The sequence below is a fragment of the Xenopus laevis genome, chromosome 6L (assembly GCF_017654675.1).
Source record: "Xenopus laevis strain J_2021 chromosome 6L, Xenopus_laevis_v10.1, whole genome shotgun sequence".
Taxonomy (NCBI): Eukaryota; Metazoa; Chordata; class Amphibia; order Anura; family Pipidae; genus Xenopus; species Xenopus laevis.
In genome coordinates, this window is record NC_054381.1 from 13380547 (window position 1) to 13389957 (window position 9411).

A 9411-nucleotide genomic window follows, 5' to 3' on the forward strand; every position below is an offset into this window, starting at 1 on the left:
TAGACCAAACCCTAATTTGCATATGCAAATTAGGGTTCGGATTCAGTTCGGTATTCGGGCGAATCTTTCGTGAAGGATTCGGGGTTCGGCCAAATACAAAATAGTGGATTCAGTGCATCCATAGCGAATTTCTCCCGTTTCGCGTCGCTGAAAAATTAGTGAATTTCCCCCAAAATTCCCAAAAAATCGTGAAATCAGAAAAATTCATGAAATTCGACCGTTTTCACGAAAAAAACGTGCAATTCGAAAGTTTTCACTAAAAAATCGTAAAAATCTGAAGTTTTCAGTGAAAAAGTGTGCAAATCGGAAATTGACGGAATTGGTGTCAATTTCCGATTTTCAAAATTTTTCTGTGAAAACTTCCCATTTTCACGATTTGCCTTTGCCTTGCGGCGAAATTGCGGAAATTCGGAGCAAATTCGTGCCAGGCGAATTTATTTGCCTATCAATAATCCTGATTTCAACTGCCCCTGCTCCAAGTTGGCAGTTGGTGCCAGAATGCTTTGGAAAAGATGTGGAGTGGCCAGAGATGGTAGCTGCCAACAGAACCAGTCTTGTTGTTCAAAATAGGCCCTAAAATCACACAGAAACCCTAAACATCCCCCACCAGCCAACTAAATAGTGACTGTCTATGGCAATTTACACCAGCCCCCCCCCCGGCATGCCCGGATTTCCTTCTTCGATGCGCCTAGGCCGCCAGGTTTTAGCGACTGACCGCTTTCATGAGCACCCATTCCCCCACCCCTCCGCACGCACTCACGCCAGATGCAGCTTCCCAGTGCTCCATAGAATGCGCCAAATCGAGGCCTGCCCCAGGAATATGCCAGAACCCACAGATTGGCAGGATAGTCTGGCCACCATTCTGCATTCAACGTTTTCTCAAGGTCTAGTAACCCCTAGAAACCAATTTTAGTTGTTTGACTAGTGACTGCCACTTGGTTACTAGGGGTTACTAGACCCGGAGCAAGCTTATTAAAGCATTAAACCATCATGCTTTCTACAGCTTTTCTCCCAGAAAACTATGGTCTTTTAAGCTTTTTTTCAGAAACATACATTATGTGTATAAATGCCCATGAAGACATTTTGTTTACTAATCTTACTGGCCCTTATTTCTTTTATCATAAACCTAAATATTAACACTCCCCCCCCTTCCTTTTTATCATGTTCTGTTACTTGGTGATTCTGCCCCAACAGGGAAATAGTGGTACAGTCCCAAGTGGCACAAATCAGGTGCTAATCCAATGGTAATGAGCTAAGACGAAATTCCTTGGCTGTTATTAGCACTCTGGCACGTAGAGAAACATTAGCAGCCAAAAAAATATAATTGGTCCTATTGAACTGGGAAGTCTTGTCCCTCATGAAAACACTTCTGCATTAGAGCAGTGCCACCGACTACATTTGAACTTCTATAGGGTCACTACTAAATATTCACAGGATTGTCAGATCCCTGGGGGCAAATTCACTAACCTCCAGCTACGGCTTCGCTCACAGCGCAACAATTCGAAAGGCGTAGATTCGACAGGACAATACTAATCACTATAATCCGAAGTTGCGTCCAGGGCACCAAGCGCTGGCGAAGTAGCGATAGCGTCACTGCGGCAAGCGAAGTTGTGCTAGCGTTGCCTCATTTGCATACGGCGGGAAGTTAAAGGAGAAGGAAACCCCCTGGGCACAAAAACCCCTCCCCCCTCCCCTGTGTTGCCCCCTCCCTCCTGGCCTACCTGTCCCCCCGGGCAAATGCCCCTAACTTGTTACTCACCCCTCTGCGCAGGTCCATTCCACAGAGTTCACAGGCGCCATCTTCTCTCAAGCGGTCTTCTTCCTGCTTTGACCGGCGTTTTTGGCGCATGCGCAGTAGGAACATTTCACCGGTACGGATCTACTGCGCATGCGCCAAAAGTCATGAAGTTTTCCAATCTGTGAAATGCAGTAAGAATGAAGAACCCCACTGAGTTCTTCACTGGTACAAATTCCCACCATGCTTGTACATTATCCCATATACTCTGTATTTCTGTGCTCTTATTGGAACCATGTCTGAGCTGCTTCCTGATATCAGACCAACTGGCTCGCATCTCAACCGTCAGCTTTGGCTCTCGATGACTCACAATCCAACTGCTCGAATTCATCTTCTCCCTCGACTGCTTCCAAGAGTCGGTGCATTATAAAAGCACAAGATCATATTAAAGACGTTATTAAAGTGATGTCGGTTGGATTGATAAAAATCAGCTCGGTAGCCTTTAACCAAGACTCACTCTTCGAGAATACTGAGGCTCAATCATGAATGCCGTGAAATGTGCAAAATTTGGATGCAAATCTGCATTTTTCTCTTAACCGTAAAGCATCATTTTTCCACCCAGAATTCCAGTTTAATGGAAGTTGCAGAACATACTGTTTGTGTTCGGGTGGTATCACTTCCAGCATACAGTTTTTAGGGCATTAGGGTCCAATTAACTTGCCACAAATTAGATACAGCAACTGGTGCAGCCCATTAAGGGAACCCTGGAATTACCAGCAGGTCCAGGTAGCAAACCCAGGATTCCCTATGAGTCCATATTGGCAATTGCCACCCCATGGCAAAGGAACACAGTACCTTTCTGAATAGCTCTATATCCGACTAAGCACTTTTGATAATTTGTCTTGCCGTCTATTGTTACCTTTAATAGTCTCAGTCACCCCTGCTTGTCCCAAAGCTGCACTTGGGGCTGTGGGTAATTTAGGCTGTGCTAGTGTAAATAGTAGCGATGCACCGAATCCACTATTTGGGATTTGGCCGAATCCCCTGTGAAAGATTTGGACGAATACCGAACCAAATCCTAATTTGCATTTGCAAATTAGGGCCAGGAAAGGAAAAAGTGGAAAAAAATCTTCTTTTGTGACAAAAAGTCACATGATTTACCTACCTATCCCTAATTTACATATGCAAATTAGGATTTGGTTCGGCCAGGCACAAGGATTCTACCGAATCTGAATTCTGCTGAAAAAGGCCGAATCCCGAACCGAATCCTGAACATGTCTCCTGAAATGTCTCCAGCCCAATTGGTGCCTCTGCCCCATGGAAAATACGGCATAGGACTTGCGTGGGCATGAAGTCTGGTAACCCAAGGATTCCATGGAGGTTTAATTACAGGGGAAGTAAAACAAAAATGGAAGGCCTTGGTAATTTTCCTTAGGTTACAGTTGTCTTCAACTTCCAAAAATTTCAATTTCTAATAAAATTTCTATTATGAAGTTTTGAAAGATGATCCATTATGTACAAGTACAGTGCAGATGAGTGCTATATATCACTTATTGCTATATATCACTTATTGCCCAACTATCTTATGGAATCAGGGTTTGCTGCAGCAAGTCATAATATTTTAGTCCTTGGAGAGAAATAACGACTTTCCTAGAAACTATTCCAATCAGGAGAGAACTGGGGAAAGCACAGGCTGCGCCTCCTTGATCCAGACAGAGCAATCCCAAATTTTCCCATGGCTGCCTGGAACCAGTTTATCCTTGCAGCACCTTGGACAGATGCCCATGCCTTATTGGCTGTCCGCTAGGATACAGGAGGCGTGGCTTTTCTCATAAAACCCTGGCAAGCCGTCTGCAAGGCAGTTAGTGGTGCTGGAAGCCTCGGCTTGTGAGAATTTTCAGTTTTTCAGTCTTTGCTTGGGATGAGAGCTAAATTAGGTGTTGATGAAAGGGCTGTTTTGCATTGTTGTTGTCTCTCCGATCCAAATAAAGCGCAACACTTCTGCTTCTTGTTAGAGAAACGAACATCCTGAGTTCAACATCTGTCCTGTTTGTTTGTGCCGAGGATTCACTGGAAGGAAAGCACTTCTATGTGTGTGATTCTCATGTTTGAAAGGAAAATGGGATGATGCAGTACTCACACCGAGGAGAATAGTGGTGTTAAATTGTAGTTATTGTTATCTACTCCTAAAACTAATGTCACAATGGGCACCTGTTAAGAGTTTAACCAAGTTCTGTAAAGACTCATGGCAATAGGAACGGCATTAGGCAGCCTTGTAGTGCAATGGCAGGAAAAGAGGCAGGGTATCCTCAATGATATGAAGGAAGGCAGCTTAGAATAATGCCACAATGGGTAACTGATCACTTGATGTGACTCCACTTTATGTAGAAGCAACTTGACGGTTAGCACAAATGTCATGCCAATAGACATAGCATTACATAGCGGACTGTTGCAGAGAAAGTGCAGTGTTCAAAGTATCAACACTAACATCAAAGAAAGCTGCTTAGAATAATGCCACAATGGGTAACTGATCACTTGATGTGACTCCTCTTTGTGTAGAAGCAAGTTGGCGGTAAGTGCAAAAGTCATGCCAATATCCATAGCATTAGGCAGCTGTTTGTTGCAGTGGCAGGTAAGTAGGAAAAGTATCAACACTAACATCAAAGAAAGCAGCTTAGAATAATGCCACAATGGGTGACTGGTTGTTTGATTTGACCGTTCGTCAGTAAGTTGGTGATTAGCAAAACGTCGCTCCAGTAGGTACAATACTAATCAGCTGTGTAGTGTAGTGGCAGGCAAAGAGACGGTAACATCAGTAACATCTGGGAAGGCAGCCTAGACTGAAGCTACAATGGGTGACTGACCATTTGATACGACTGCTTCTTGCATACTAGTATTAAACTAAGAATCAGACACAGTTTTAGGAGCTCTTCTCGAGCCAAGGCCTTGAATGAGTTCAATAGATAGAGTATTCGGAAGCCTTGTAGTGCAGTGACAGGCAAGGAATTGTTGTACAGCAACTGACATCAAAGAATGCAGCTTTTATTAATGTCACAATGGGTGGCTGATTACTTGATTTCTCTTCTTTTAGAAGCAAGATGGCATTATGTGAAGAATCATTACAACAGGTACAGCATTAAGCAACCGTGTAGTGCAGTAGCAGGAAAAGAGACAGGTTATCAACAATTACATCAAGAAGGCATCATAAACTGATTTCACAATGGGTGACTAGTCAAACGATATGGCTGTTTATTGCAAATTCTTGCTAAACCAAGAATCTGGCACAGTTTTAGGAGGTCTTGAAGAGCTACAGCCTTGACATATTTCCACTACCATAAAGGAAGGCCCTCTTGGACTGCTTGAATTCTGTAAAGCATGGTGGCTGGATTTTTAAAGCCACATGAACATTATTAAAGTTGCCCATGTCTTTACAACTAAAACTTGTGATACCGGTTGGGCTTTGGGCATTTTCCCTCAGTGTTTAATTGCTGCTGTTAGAGTCCTGCGTAGGTCCATTTTTTGGAACCCGTACCTGACCCGTACCCGCAACCTGCAATCCGCAACCTGGACCCACAAACCGCATTCTTACCCGCTTGGACCCGCTACCCGACCCGCAAGTACCTTATCCGCAACCCGAACCCGCTGACCATCAAGAAGTGTTGTCATTGTAAACCGGAAGTGACATTGTCAGAAGATGAGATGACCCGCGGCCCGACCCGCAGAAGTGCCAACCAGCGTCTATACCCACACCCTACCCGCAACCCGCAGGGTACCGGTGGTTTTTGCTGGAGGACTCTAGTTGCTGTGATGTTTCCGGGATGTAAATAAGCCTTTTCACAGGCTGTCAGACTGATGAGAAGTTCATGTTGCAATACATTTATCATTTTCTTGGGTACTAAACTGGCTAGACTTGAGAATTACACGTAGCGGAGATAAATGCCAAGAGGTTTCTGGACCTTCTCTAGAAGAAGTGTGGAAATAATTGCTTCAGTTATGAAGCTGGGGCTTCTTTGATCGGCGGCCCTGTTATAAAGCAAAAGGCTATAACGAGGGAAGCAGCTACATCATTAATAAAATATTTATGCGCACATAAATTGTTCTTAGGGAAATTGTGTCACCCTTTCCACTTGAAAAAAAATCCCAATAACTGGCCTCGGAACGGAGGGAATTCGTTAAATGAGAAATTGGTTCCAGATTGACGTTGCCAACCGCCAGTCTCGGAAAAATGTCACCTTGCCTCGTAATGTGCCAGTTCATATAAAAGGTGATTAAATAATTGCGGTTTCCTTATTTTCCTCGCCAGTAACTATTGAGGACACCAAAGTCCACACACACGAGGCAGCCATTTTTTTTTAAAGTTCTAAAGCCATCGTTAGTTCAGCAGTCCGTTAGAAAACTACTTTACACATCACCAACAAATCCTAAAAGCCATCGTTAGTCACGGGAATGGGTTTATTTATTAAGAAGATATTATGAGGCGCCATTAAATAGGCTTTAAGACGTTTCTATCATACGAAGCACTGCCTGAGGGCTGCTCTTATTAACACTATGACGATATTAGTCTGACGAAGCAGAAAGTCGTGCGCTAGGGTCTCAGCTGGTTTTCATTGCTCCGTCTAATGAACTGCAGCTTTTCTTTACAGCACTTGATGGAACAGTTAAACTGAGAACATTTGGGCTTCAATGCGTTTTTCTCCTCTTAGACGTAGAAACCGTTGGACGACTGTGTCTGAGAATCCGCAATCAGGTTACGGTGTCACAGTGAAGGCCAAGCGAAGCTCTTATGTACTTGTTGTAACCCCTTGCTGACTTAAGTGCCACTCCAGGGCTAACACTCCTGTAATGTGCCGAGCTAGGCTTGTTCTTCTCCAAATGAGAATCGATTTACTGGAAAGAAAGGTACATTAATAGCACGGCCAACCTCTTCAGGTTCCCTCAGCAGCTTAATGGAAAAGTATAGAAAGAGAGTTGATCTTTACAGCACTTCTCTCTCTGCTTTCAGTGCTGAGCAATACTATAGTCTGGTGTATCCTCACTTCTAAGCCCACTTATATCCCCATCGTCTTGTCTGCCCTTATTCTGGATCTTTACTCTTTTCAGTCTGCTTCTGTCACTCCTCCGCTGCTTCACCTGTGCTCAGTGTAGAGGAAAATTAAAATTTAAACAATGAATCTGGCTTAAAATGTTGCATGCTGAATTTACGGTACCAGCCCTTTCATCAACCCTATAACAAGCCTTCAAAGTTGTCCACAGCAGCCCCCCCATCTTATCAGGAGATCTTGCGTGTGTCAGTGACACTGCACATGCTCAGTGTGCTCTAGGCTGCTGTTGAGAAGCTAAGCTTAAAGGGTTTGTTCTCCTTTTAATTAAAAGTATGATTTAGAGAGTGATATTCTGAGACAATTTGCAATTGGTTTTCATTTTTTATTGTTTGCGGTTTTTAAGTTATTCAGCTTTTTATTCAGCAGCTCTCCAGTTTGCAATTTCAGCAATCTGGTTGCTAGGTTCCAAATTACCCTAGCTACCATGCACTGATTTGAATAGGAGACTGGAATATGCATAGGAGAGGCCTGAAAAGAAAGATAAGTAATAAAAAGTGGTAATAACAATACATTTGTAGCCTTACAGAGCATTTGAAAGCTGGAAAGAACCAGAAGGCAAAAAATTCAAAATCTATAGAAAAAAATTTAATTGATTAAAAATAATTAAGGCGAATTGAAAAATTGTTTAAAATTAGCCATTCTATAACTTATTCAAATTTAACTTAAAAAGTGAACCACCCCTTTTAGGGTCAACAGGATAGGCCACAAACCTTTTACACTTTAGGTCTCAGTTACGAAAGCTAAAACCTATACATTGACCATGTGTCTGTACCTCCCCCGAGCAACGGAGAATGCCACTGTGCCTCCTGATAAATTTCCTGCAATTTGACACTAACGGGCCTATTTATCAAGGGTCGAATTTCGAATTGAAAAAACGTCAAAATTCAAAAAAGACCAACCAAATAAAGTCAAAGTTTGTTTTGGTCACATAGGTCTGCTTTAGAATCATACGAATCTAATCAATTGCGCCTTCGATCAAATTCTATTCATAGTTTTTCCCAAAAGTACTTCAACTAGGGAATAGTCCAAATTCGATTAGAATTTGAAAATTAGAATATCGGAAATTTATCATGTACTCATGTGTCTCTTTAAAAATTCGACTTTAACCATTTGGGGCAAATACTTTGTTTTGAATTCGATTAAATGCCATAAAACTTTGATTCTAACTATTCGAATATAGCCTATTCAGACAAAGTTAAAAATTTAGATTTTTTTAAATAAATTTTGATTGTTTTTTTTTTTATTCGCATTTCGAAGTTATGGGAGTTAAAAAATAAACTCCCATTACTTCGAAATTCGACCCTTGACAAATCTCTCCCTAAGAGGACCATTTAGTAAAAGTCGAAGCTTAGTGGTATTAGAGCTTTTTGAAACCACAATTAAACTCTATTTCTCTGAAAACCACAAATGCTGTGAAAGTTTTTAAAAGATCTGAATATAAAAAGTACAAGTGGAAAAAAATGCAGAATGTGCAAAAATATACAAATATCACTAGTTAAAAAAAGTCAAATAGGATCAGCACTTCTATGGAACCTCAACTGATTTTACTTGGCGCAGTTTTGTATTAGAGTTTTTCGTGGTTTTTACACTCGATAAATCTGGTTTTTTTTTTTAAATGAAATTTTGAGGAAAAATATGATGTATGAAGAAAATGAAAATCCCAATATTAGTAAATTGGCCCCTTAGCCACTACTGAACCTCACTCCAGAGTTCCCCTTGTGTGTTGTGTCCAAGGATACAAGTGAATAAGATGCTAATCGCCATTATTGATGCAGTGTGCATTAGCACCCTCTCATTCACCAGTCTGAGACTTTGTGCACGATTCAGGAAAAGCACTGCTAGCTTATCCCAGTATTGGTGAATTTCATGCACATTAAGGCAATTACTCATATTCTGGGGAAAAAAACATGACAATTTGAACTTAAAGGGGACCTGTCACCTTAAGAAATAATTCAATATCCTATTTTACGATGTTAGTAAAGCAAAATAAACTTCACTTGCACTTTAAAAATTATTTAAATCTTGTTTTTTTGTCTTGGAATTCACAATCACAGCAGGTAGGCAGCAGCCATTTTGTTAACACTGTTATTAAGGCAAGATTTTCATCATACCAAAATCTTGTTTATGTGCCAGAATGGGGGACCTGATGCCCATGCACTGGTAACACAATTAGAAGGTGATGAGGAAGGGAGAATGTTGGGAGAGCAGTGACATCTAGGAAGTGCAGAATGGAAAGTGAAAGTAATTGCCTGCCCCGCCTCTATGCCTAAGGGATAGAGACGGAGCAGGCAATATATGATTGACAGCTGAGACTTTTAATCAAGCTTATAACAGGTATGGATGTTTTAATAAAAAAAAAGAATTTGGATTTCATGTTTAAATTAAAAAGGACTTTTATTATACAGATTTTTATGTCTGGGTGACAGGTCCTCTTTAAATTTGGCCCTTAGCACTTACTTAGTAACAGAATGCTTTAGGATCAGACTTACTATAATGGAGGGTAATTTATTACCTAAGAAAAAATATTCAAAAATATTTCCCAGGGACACTTTGCCAGCGGGCCAACATAAGAAG